Source organism: Eumetopias jubatus, unplaced genomic scaffold (genome assembly GCF_037043125.1).
Source record: "Eumetopias jubatus isolate StellerSeaLion01/CBP00866 unplaced genomic scaffold, mEumJub1_p1.0 scaffold_1, whole genome shotgun sequence".
In the NCBI taxonomy this organism is placed as follows: Eukaryota; Metazoa; Chordata; class Mammalia; order Carnivora; family Otariidae; genus Eumetopias; species Eumetopias jubatus.
This window is the reverse complement of record NW_028274807.1, coordinates 37827078-37839547: the sequence shown is the minus strand read 5'-3', so window position 1 is coordinate 37839547 and position 12470 is coordinate 37827078. Positions and strand designations below refer to the sequence as shown.

General features: G+C 34.5%; 1 pseudogene; it reads left to right on the top strand.

The window, feature by feature from the left end:
• Window positions 1-725: 725 nt before the first annotated feature.
• On the top strand, window positions 726-1524 carry LOC148164998 (large ribosomal subunit protein eL8 pseudogene; annotated as a pseudogene).
• Window positions 1525-12470: the final 10946 nt, after the last annotated feature.

The window sequence follows — 12470 nt, the reverse complement described above, 5'->3', positions numbered from 1 at the left end:
TGTGTGAACTTAGACAACATAAGTTCCCAGAATACTAATTTCTTTAACTGTGAGATGTACATTCCATATACACTTTTTTTTTAGAATTAAAGAATGCATATAAAGACTCTAGTTCAGTGCCTTACATTTAATTGTTGTCCTTGTAAACGCACTTGCATTATTTTATAAGAACATAAAAGACACCCCATATAGTAGTCATTCAACAAATACTAACACAATAACAATTTAACTTTTCAAAATACAATAAAGCAAAGAAAGCTCATCTTCCTTAAATATACTCATAGAAATTATCAGTCCTTTTAGCTCTACAGTATAAACACAGATCTACATACATGTAATTTATTAGTTAGCCTGGTTGGTGTCCCTTAGGAGCCATTGGTGCCATCTGGAGACAGTTTTGATTGTCAGGACTACGGAGGGTCTACTACTGCTTCCAGGTGTGTATGGGCCAGGAATGCTGCTAACATCCTAAGAGGAACAAGAGTGTCTTCCAAAGAAGGAAGATCCAGCCCCAAATCTTAATTATGCTATGGTTGAGAAGCATTGCCGTACATGTTTCTGAGGGCAGCCATTAAACCATGTAAAGATGTAAATTATGATAAATATAATGAAAGAACTAGCCTGGAGGTAGTAATGTATCTACCAATTATTCTTCTTATTAGGATTTTTTTTTAATTGAAGATTTTTAAAAAGGGGGTTTGTACTCTCTCCTCCAGGCAACCAAGATGTTGAAAGGAAAGAGGTGAAGGGGAAGATGATCCTGCCCTGCTATCGTGGAGAAGCAGGAGGCCAAAAAGGTGGTCCATCCCCTGCGTGAGAAAAGGACCAAGAATTTTGGCATTGGACAGAACATCTAACCCAAAGGGGACCTCTCACCTGCTTTGTCAAATGGCCCCTCTATATCTGGTTACAGAGGCAAAGGGCTATTCTCCATAAACATCTAAAACTGCTTCCCCGCTCTGATTAACCAGTTTACCCAGGCCTAAACCACCAAACAGCTACTCAGCTGCTTCAGCTGGTCCACAAATACAGACCAGAGACAAAGCAAGAGAAGAAGCAGAGATTGTTGGCTTGGACTAAGAAGAAAGCTTCTGGCAAAGGGGATGTCCCCACTAAGAGGCCACCTGTCCTTCAAGCTGGCCTTAATACTGTCGTCACCTTGGTGGAAAAGAAGAAAGAGCAGCTGGTAAGTAATTGTGCATGAGGCGGATCCCACTGAGCTGGTTGTCTTCCTGGGTGCTCTGTGTGGTAAAATGGGGGTTCCCTAACCTCACTATCAAGGGGAAGGCCAGGCTGGGGAGTCTGGTGGAGAGGAAGACCTGCACCCTGTTGCCTTCACACAAGTCACCTTGGAAGACAAAGGAGCTCTGGCTAAACTGGTGGAAGCTATCAGGATCAATTACAATGACAGAGATGATGAGATCCACTGTCACCACAGAGGAAACATCCTGGTCCAAAGTTGGTGGCTTACATTGCCAAGCCAGAAAAGGCAAAGCTAAAGCGCTGGCCACCAAACTGGGCTAAGTGTATGCTGTTGAATTTTCTGTACATAGAAGTAATAAAAATTCTCAATCAAAAAAAAAAAAAAGGATGGGGGGAGTTTGCTAAAGTCATTATATTATCTGCTTGTTAGTTGCTGGACTTTAGATTGTGAAGTATTCTCATTTTCTTTTCAAATTCAAGTCTGATTTCAAGAATTTCTGTGGATTTGTCTCATTTCCCACCCTCAAAGGGAAAGAGAAAAAATAATATTCATAACAAATCTAAGGATTTATTAGGTATCAGCAACTGCCATCTCCTTTTATTCTAATTTAAGAAGGTACTTTTAAAAATCTTCTGGGGTGCCCAGGAGGCTCAGTTGGTTAAGCATCTGACTTTTGATTTCAGCTCACGTCATGATCTCAGGGTCCTGGGATCAAGCCCCACATCCTTGGGCTCTGCACTCAGCAGGGAGTCTGCTTTTCTCCCTCTCCCTCTGCCCCTCCCCCTGCTCATGCTCACTTGTGCGTGCTTTCTCTCTTAAATGAATTTTAAAAAAATTATAAATCTTCTATATTGCCAGCAACTATGTCCCTGCAACCATATTCAAATACCTGTGTCCTATCAAATCCCATTCTGAGGCATGCAGTCTTACCATAGCAAGACCTTTACCTACTGGGCACTCTAATAAATGTTACATAGATCAAACTAAATTGCCATAATACCTTCCTTCTAAAAGCTCCAGAATGTCTTTTGTGGTTGAAGAATAATCAATTACTTACTCAATTCAATTCAACAAACATTTATTAAGCATCCATTCATTTTTGTATTTTCTCCCCTTGAGGGCTGCTATCCTTAAGAGCAACTGGAAGCAAATGGCTCCCATTTATTAAAGACTTTTATTTTAAAGATGCTTAAGTGCAGTTCACAGCTCTTCAACTGCTCTTACCAAATCCTCAGAGGCTCCATTGTAGAGGAAATTCATGTTCCATCAGACAAAAATAAGAGTACTGTGTTCCGTTTTCATTTTGCCAAGAAAATATCAGCATTATAACTAGGGGAGGAATGTACAGAATAGTCATGGTATGTCTAAATATGTCATATATTACTATTATAAATAAGCTTATTTACATACTCATATTGATAATGCGAATTTACCTTTCAAAATGTTAAATGGGTTAAGGGTTTACACTGCATATTATAAGAAAAATAGCATATTTTTTAAAATTTTATTTTATTATGTTATGTTAATCCCCATACATTGCATCATTAGTTTTTGATGTAGTGTTCCATGATTCATTGTTTGTGTATAACACCCAGTGCTCCATTCAGTACGTGCCCTCTTTAATACCCATCACCAGGCTAACCCATCCCCCCACCCCCCTCCCCTCTAGAACCTTCAGTTTGTTTCTCAGAGTCCATATTCTCTCATGGTTCGTCTCCCCCTCCGATTTCCCCCCGTTCATTTTTCCCTTCCTACTATCTTCTTTTTTTTTTCTTTTTTAACATAATTTATTATATTGTAATTACTCCTGGTTTATATCAAAATTTAGATAATACAAAAGATTATTAAGTGTTTGGGATAACATTCTCCTATTTCCAATAAGGACCACCACACTTTCCTCTTTTTCTCTGGAGGAGCAGAAAGTAGTTAGATGCCAATTTTAAAATAATTATTCTTTATTTGGATCAATATACAGATGATTCCTTCCAAGAACATTAGTCATAGTACCGCTGGGAACTGTCTCCAGATTTAACCTAGCCAAAAAAAAAAAAAAAAAAAAAAGATAGAGCATCTTCTCTAGAGAACCCTTGTGGGTTCTTTTCTCCCACCTTGAGATTCATAAGAGTACTCCCACTACATTCTCTTGGGATGTCAAAAATAATCCCCTACCTGTCATCCTTCTTGGAGCCAGTTATGTTTCTCATATAGGAGACTTACTGCTTTGGCACTTTTTAAGGTTGTTTCAAAGTCAACGTGCTGAGTCTGTCAGAGAGTACTACTGAAGATACCACAAAAGCGCCGGTTTTCCCTTAGTTTAAACCGCCAAAGCGCTGAATGGAGCTCATCCACCTGGTAGTGAAGAACTGCAGTCTAGGATGTTTACCTTGACTGATCCAATCTTTAATACTCTGCATTCCCATAAGAATAAGGGTTGATTACAACCACAAATGGTGCACTTATTGCCTACACAATAAACTTCATTTTCTACAGCATGGCATTAAAAGCTCTTACCAATCTGACTTCAACCAAGTTTTCGAGATGTTTTCCCCTCCTAAGTGCTTGTAAGAAATTATTTTACGTTCAGTTTTTTTTTTTTTTTAAGAGCATGGTCTTCTTTACACTATACTTTTTGCTGTTATATCTCAAATACCTTTTAAACATAGTATTTTTCTAAGAGGAAACATATCTTGTTTATTTAGCAACACCACAGTGGCTAAGACTATAATTTGCACAAAGTAGAAATTTAACAATCTTTGAAGAACTGGAAATAGTAAGCAAAATGAAACAAAAAACACGCTGGCATATTTTCATTACAAAAAGAGAAAAAAACAATCAAATAGTGTATGCGGTCATTTCTCAGCCTTGAAAGGCAATCTGTAGGTAAAGACTGCTGGCATTAAGAGAACTATCCTTTTCTTAATTACCCCACTTTCCAAAAGACTTGCCTACACCTGCATTTCTTGCCAAGCTAACTGGCTTCTTAACCATTAGGAAACATGCTCACAGATCTATTGAAACTCTTGTACCAAAGGTCATTCATAGTCTCTCAATCAAAAATCCAAATACCTTTCTTAGGTCTTAACTTTATCAATATCCATGCTGGTGTTTGCCTCTCACACATATATCTTAAATAATTTCCATTGCTTGACTTCTGCAACATTTTACTTTCTCAATTCACCCCTTAACCCTCTGATTGCCTACTTATGGTTTTATTTGTATCCTGTCATTTAAACAGCAAAACATCTATTTTTTTTTCTATTTTTATTCTTTATTCTCATACCTCTTTTCCCAGCTAAGATATATTTTAACTCATCTATTACTTTATGTATAAAGGCAGAGGCTTCACTTTCTAAAATGCAGGTCTCAATCGGTAAATGCTTATTAAATCGATTGCATTAAGTTGTAATACTCTCTTACTGTATCATCACTGTGACAATAATAAGAAAAATACCCCATTCCTTATTTTGAAACGGTGTTCTGCAAATTGAGCCTCACATTATGGACTTTGCAATCTATAGACTATAAGGTAGTATTAAAATCTAACAAGTAAATATTACTCTTTTCATAAGGCATGATATAGTTCAACTTTATAAGAAATAGTAAAATTTATGAAGAGATTGGTTTATTATCTTCAAATCTAAACATACACAAAATAACCATTAATTCAAATAGCTGTCTCAGCAGAAAGAGCTTTTTGAAGGCACTTGTGGGATTGGGGTAATCATCAGCAAGTTAGAAAGTGTCTCAGGAATGGAAATTACTGTGCATCTGGCTTCTCCCAGAACCCAGCTACATAATACATTGAAATGGAACATATTGTGGGCGCCTGGGTGGCTCAGTTGGTTAAGCGACTGCCTTCGGATCGGGTCCCGCATCGGTCCCGCATCGGGCTCCCTGCTCGGCAGGGAGTCTGCTTCTCCCTCTGACCCTCTCCCCTCTCATGCTGTCTCTCTATCTCATTCTCTCTCTCAAATAAATAAATAAAATCTTTAAAAAAAAGAAATGGAACATATTTCTTGTTATTTTTTTCTTTGTGAAATCTTTAAATAAATTTGGAGAAGATATTATCCCATCATGCTTTCTCCTAGGATAATATTTCAGGACCACAATTACAAACAAGAACAACAGAATGTATTGCACAAACATGCTCTATTTTTATCTTTGTTGGTATTAATAATTACATGCAGCATTCATTTATAGAAGTGAATTTTTCATGGAAAATAATAAAAGTATGTTCATGGTTCAGTAAGTGAATCTCAGATCCATAACCACACTTGACAGATTTTAGCCTCTAATGCCTTAATCCTTCCCCAGCATCACTGATGCAATCTCTGAAAAGCTAAGTATTAATTTGAGAGTATCATTTTTGTTTACATCATCTGGATAGGAGGATTCAGAGCGCATCTTGTGTAAATTGCAATTATACATAGCGTACTTTTTAAAGCCATTTTCATATAACACTTTACATAATTGAATTGTATTCACTTGATTGGGGGGGCATGAGAATTAATGATACAGTCTAAACATGAGACACCAAAATTAAAATAAAATGATTTCTAAATAGCAAATAATACTTATAAGATTTATTGGGGAAAGATAAATTTCCATTGCAGATTAAGAATGAGAGCTTTACAAGAAAAATATACAGATAATCAAGGTTTTTAAAGCATTTAACTAAGAACAATTGGTATTTTTAATCTTTCATTTTAAAAATGTTTTATTTTAACATAATTTTAGGTTTGCAAGAGAGGTGCAGTCATAGTATAGAGAGCTCCATATAGTCTTATTCCAGTTTCTCCTAATGTTAAATCTTATGTAATGATAGTTACATTATTCAAAATTAAATTTTGTATTCTTGCGTCCAAGTCAATATACCCTGTTGCAGTTATTTGCCATATCTCTTTAGTCTCTTACAATCTGTGATTCCTTGTCATTGACACTTTTGAAGAGTAATAGTCAGGTATTTTGTAGAATGTTCCTCAATTTGGGATCACCTAATGTTTTCTTATGATTAGATGGGGTTATGGATTTTAGGGTAGAATACTACAAAGGACAAATTCCTTTCCTAACATATCATGTTATCAGCTACAGATACCAATGTGACATTACTGGTAATTTGCATGTCTTGGTTAAGGTAGTATCTGCCAGGTTTCTCCAGCATAAGGTTATTATTTTTCATTTTCTAGACTCCATTAGAAGTCAGTCACTAGATCCATATCTCACTGAAGAGGAGGAGAATTAAGCTTATCATCTTGAAGGAAGTAGTGTCAAAGAATTGTGGATATATGTTAACAGTACTACAATTAATAAGTACTTGGGGGGGGACACTTGAAGCTATGTATATATACCCTGTTTCTCCCTATAAATCTGACATTAACTTAGCATTCAGTTTACCATTTTATTTCCTAGTAATATTGATATATTATCTAGCTAAGAATATATATTATGTACATATAGGTATTATTTAATTTACTTATTATTAATATAATTGTTCAATTTTTTTCATCTGAATGAAAGGTAAGCTCCAGTATATGGACGGATCTTACTCATCTTTTTTACCTTATTTGCCAAAATGGAGGAATTACCTCCCATCTAGTTGACAGATTTTTATTGATTAATTGAATGCATGAATTAAAGAACCATGAAATGTGTTTCTCTGGAGAACTTTGTTTAAAAAAAAACAGTTGCATTTCAGCCTTATAAATATCAATTTATTTGACTTTCTAAATGGATGTGGCATGCTCATTTGTATGCATATTCTACTTTGCCTTCATAAAACTGTCATCAGATTATTCCTAGATTATCAGGCAATTTTTCTATTCAGAGTTGCTGTATTCATTTAAGCCTTCAAGGACATTTTTGGTCTATTTGTTCAGTTACTGTGCATCTTATGCACAAACTCCTGAGATGAATCATAGGTCCTCTTTTTTGCCACCACATAATCCCATGAAATTTTTCTATCACATTCTCTGTTAGGAGCTAATCACTTACACCCTGGAAGTAATAGTATCACAAATTCCCTAAGGATTTCTCACTACCTTAATACTAAAATCTTCTTCTGGATTACATTTCAAGAATTACTGGATAATAAATAAAAAGTTGATTAACACAGAAAAAATAGCACTATATATTAGAAGCCTAAATTGTATTCTCATTCTTTATTCTTAGAACAGTTTACATTTATCAGTTCCTAAAATTTTTATACAGATATTGCCCAATGTTGGCCTTTGACTCTTTCCGGCTTTTGAGATCATTTTATCATGATCTCAATTGATTGGTCAATCTCTCTCTCTCTGTGAGTCTCTCTCTGTCTCATAGATTTTGTTCCAATCCAGTCTCTCTTCAAGCTTTGTCATATGAGGAGTGCTTTCTAATAGTACTTTAGAATCCTGTAGAACTTTGTGAATTATAAACAGCAATAAACTAAACATTTAAATTAAGAGAAAAATAACATCTAACTGTTTAGAGGTGGACAAGTGAGAAAAAATAAGGTAGGCTTTTTCTCCTTTTCTCAGCCTGAAAAAATCTTTTCTAATTCTATGCTTCTTTCAGGTATCAAAAGTCATCTTCTCAACGAGGCACTTAACATACTCTATATTGTACTTACTTTTTTTTCTGCCTGCCCAGCTAGATAGAATGCAAGATAAAAAAGATATTTTACCACATATTATCATATCAGTAAATCTTTCTTATGTACTTTTCTGTCTTATCAGCCCTGTATTTTGTACACTTCTGTATCCCTAGTGCCCACATTATGGCTTTGCATTGAGTAAGCGCTCAGTAAATATTTGTAGGATTATAAATGTGAACAAAGTACTAAAGTAATCCTCTCAAATGAATGAAGTTGAATTTGTACAATTTGTCATTTTAACATCCTATTGAATGAAAAATATAATCTAAACATAAACAGTAAGATGGCTGGTTTAGTAGTATATATTCAAAATATAAACCAAATTTACTTTTGCGTTTTAGGTTGTATTACATATATTCGATCACTTGGTGTAATTTCATATATTTGACCATATATTGTCCATGTGTTGTCAATTCCTAGGCCTATGTGGAAGCAATCTATCCAAAAACCATCCTCTAAACACTTCAGTATATAGATTTGAAATGGACAGTATCTCATTCTAAATATTTTCTACTACTCATAATTTATTATTAAAAAATTCTATCCTAGTATGGCCCTAGATACTATATATTCAGAAAACTTAGAGAACAGAAATTATGTAGAAGAGTACATTTTTGGCATGGATCTTGCATTAATGTTTTAAAAAGCAATTTATATTATATATCACAAATGCAAGAAGGGAAACAAACAAAAGTAACAAAAAAAAAAACCTTCAGACAGAATAGTTGTTATAAAACCATGTAGTAATTTTATATGCTTTTATAGGACACCATATTATTACACACTTTTTTTCTTAATTTTACTAAATTTGCACAAGTTTGAATATGTATGTTCCCTGCCCACTCATTAGAAGCAACATCTAGAAAGGAAAGGATGCTGATGTAGAGCATGTTGTTTACTGCAGCTTATAGGGTCAATTGAAAGACAATGAGTAAAGCATAAAGAGAAATTAAAAAAAGAACAAAGGTAAGTATTTACACATCTCTGCCTTATATGGAGAGGTTATTCACACACTTTCATAAGTAGATAATGCATCACTGCATTTTCAGAGCTTACTTACACATTAGTAATAACTGAATAATCAGGAAAAATAATTGTATTGATTTCCTTTTTTCAGTCATGGAAGTATGTTGTATATTTTAATTGACTTGTTTTGAAATTAGTAAAAATGTTTTTAATCCACATGTATCTTAAATTGATTTTAATTAATTTTAAATTATACTTTTATTCAAATGTAGCATTCCAAGTATAAATGGTAAAATAGGTGTTATATTCCTTTTGTGAAAGTAAAGTTATCACAGCTTTTTTATTCTCAAGAGAACTTTCAGAAGTAAATTAGTTATCTGAGGTTTAAGTAGACTCAGATTTTTATAGCTTTTTGTTAACTTAAGAATGACTAAATATATACAAATAGGAAATATTTAAATGTTCAGAAACGAGGCTAAGCATTTTAAATTCATTTGTTTCAATAATAGTCTGTTGAAGAGACCTGTTTACAGTTAAACTCTGGATTTAAACATAAGCAAATAAAATTATCTGCAAATTTCTGCAATTTTTATTCAAAAGCTCCAGAATTAAGAGATTGTTAATACACAGGCCTCCACTGCCAGAATTTCTAAATTTGTCTATTTTCACGTTTTAAAAAATGTATAACATAACGCTTAGCAAATTATTAGGTAAAAACTTTCCCCAAAGATATAGTAAAGAACAGAATTCAGCAAATAATTTTTTAATACTCTGAAGCTTATTCCAAGGTGTTATTCCAAGTAATATTTATATGTAAGTGTTAAAATTCCTTCATAAAGCTCATATATAGTATTTAGCAACTATGGAAATTCAAGAAAAGTACAAAACTATTCGTTAGGATATATTTGTTACCTCTTAGGTAAAAAGTTTTAATTTAAGCCATTGAAATATACATTAACCAAAGTCATACATTTAATGCTCACTTAGCATATATGGAAGGAAATACAATTGTCCTCTCTATTTATAATATCTCCTAGTGTTACATAAAATTGTTGTTATCATTTCCAGATGGTAGCTAACTATATATAGGGTTATAGACTTATTTCTCAACATGAATACAGGCAAATATTTTGCATTTCTAATATTAAATCTCTAATCAAGATTACACTAAGACATAATAGCTTTAAAGTAGATGGCCACTCGCTCATATACATAGAGGAAAAATTAGCTCCCCCTACACCAGGATGGCTAATGGAATATTCCTCCCCACGTGGTTTTCGAGTATCATTTTGCACATGGAATAACTAAAATATAAAAAAATAAAATGATTGTATATATATATGTATATATATATATATATTTATAAGTGAGTCACAACAGATGAACAAATATTCCTGTTAGGTTAAAATTTTAGGCAGTTCTTGGGCGCCTGGGTGGCTCAGTTGGTTAAGCGACTGCCTTTGGCTCAGGTCATGATCCTGGAGTCCCTGGATTGAGTCCTTCATCGGGCTCCCTGCTCATCAGGGAGTCTGCTTCTCCCTCTGACACTCTTCCCTCTTGTACTCTCTATCTCTCATTCTCTCTCTCCCAAATAAATAAATAAAATCTTTAAAAATAAATAAATAAATAAATACATACATACATACATACATACATAAAATTTTAGGCAGTTCTTATTTCCTAGGACTTATTAGACCTAAGCAGGATACACAGACTCCTGCCCTGGATAGAGAATGAACTCACACCATCCTGTACGTACATGTCCTCTCTCAGCCAGAGTTCAAGTGGCCACAGCTTTATGTCTGCAGAGCCTGATTAATGGGCGGTAAGACTCTGGTTTTAGAAACATACATGTCACACTTAGGTTTAACATCAAAGATAGCTGTTACGTTTTGCTTCTCTATGCGAGGTGGCATCTCATCACTTCATATTCATTTGGTCTCAGAAACTCAAATCCTGCCAACTCTAGTGTTATATGCATATCTAAAGTAGAAAATAATTTTTCCAGCTTTATCTTTTGTGATAGTTTCATCAAACAGATATCAAAAGCCTACAGAGCATTAGTCAGGGACAGGGTGATTAGTTTCTCTCTTTATGGATGGGTAATTAATATAAAAAGGATGGAAAAAGTCCTTAATCCCATTACACTTGATCCATCATTTAGCAATGCTTTTTGACTCTTCAAGGTAAAATCTGCATGTGAATTTCCCCAAAGCAATCAAGTCGTCAGTTTCATAAAATTATAAATCCCCACAGCAAAATGCACATCACTGATAGAAAAAAGTGAGTTTTCTGACATTCATCTAAGAGTATCTCATTGAATAAAACTGTTTCAAAGATACCACTTTTAAAATTATTCCTAATAGAATTGACCTAATTTTGCCTTAGTTTATACAATCCAAGGATAAAGGCAATACCTGCATAACAGAAAACATAGTATATCAAAAGAGGGCTAGATATAAATCTACAGATCATCTTTAGGAGTTGGCAAAGGGTTATAGCTCACAGTGACTGCAGTATTACAAAGGGCCAGAGTGGCCTATTGCACGATAAAGACAAGCCTTTTTCAGAATGCTCAAGACAACTTTTCAAAACCCATTAAATGGAACTATCAAGATTGTGCATTGGACTAATCCACAGTTTTAAATATTATTGTTTTATTTTTTTAAAGATTTATTTATTTATTTGAGAGAGTGAGAGAGCGCAGGGGGAGGGGTGGGGAAGGCAGAGGAAGAGGGAGAGAGAGAATCTCAGGCAGACTCCCCGCTGAGTGCAGAGCCCCACTCAGAACTCAATTTACAACCCTGAGATCATGACCTAAGCTGAAATCAAGAGTCAGAAGACATTTAATCAACTGAGCCACCCAGGCATCCCTGATTCGTTTTCATGACTATTCTGATTTCTAATGCTCCATGTATCATAAGATTAGGATAGGACACAAATCAACTATAGTATCATTTATACAAATTGTTGGATGTGACACATACACAAGCACACGCATGCACGCACACACTTTTATCAGAATTTCCTTTACTTTCATTACTCTCCTCTTTGCATTACTTCTGTTTTCACTGAAATAAACGATTCTCTCTCTTTTTTAATTGTGGTAATATATACAGAACCTAAAATATTCCATTTTAACAATTTTAAATGTACAGTTCTGTGGCATTAAGTACACTCACATTATTGGGCAACTATAACCATTATCCATCTCCAGAACTTCTTCATATTCCCCTACTGAAACTCTGTACTCATTAAACAGTAATTCCCTATTCCTTCCCTTTCCCGACCCTTGGCAACTACCATTCTACTTTCTGTTCCTATCAATTTGACAACTCTAGAAACTTCATTTAAGACAATCATACAAATATTTGTACTTTTGTGACTGGCTTATTTCTCTTAGCATAATATCTTCAAGTTTCATCCATGTTGTGGCAGGTGTCAGAATTTCCTTCCATCTTAAGGCTGAATAATATTTCATTTTATTTATATACCACATTTTGCTTAGAAATTGATAGATACTGGAGTTGCTTGTACCTTTTGGCTCATGTAAATAATGCCGCTATGAAAATGGGCATACGAATATCTTTTGGATATGCACCTTAAAGTGGCATTGCTGGATCATACGGCAATTCTATCTTGAGTTCTTTGAGGTAATGCCATATCTTT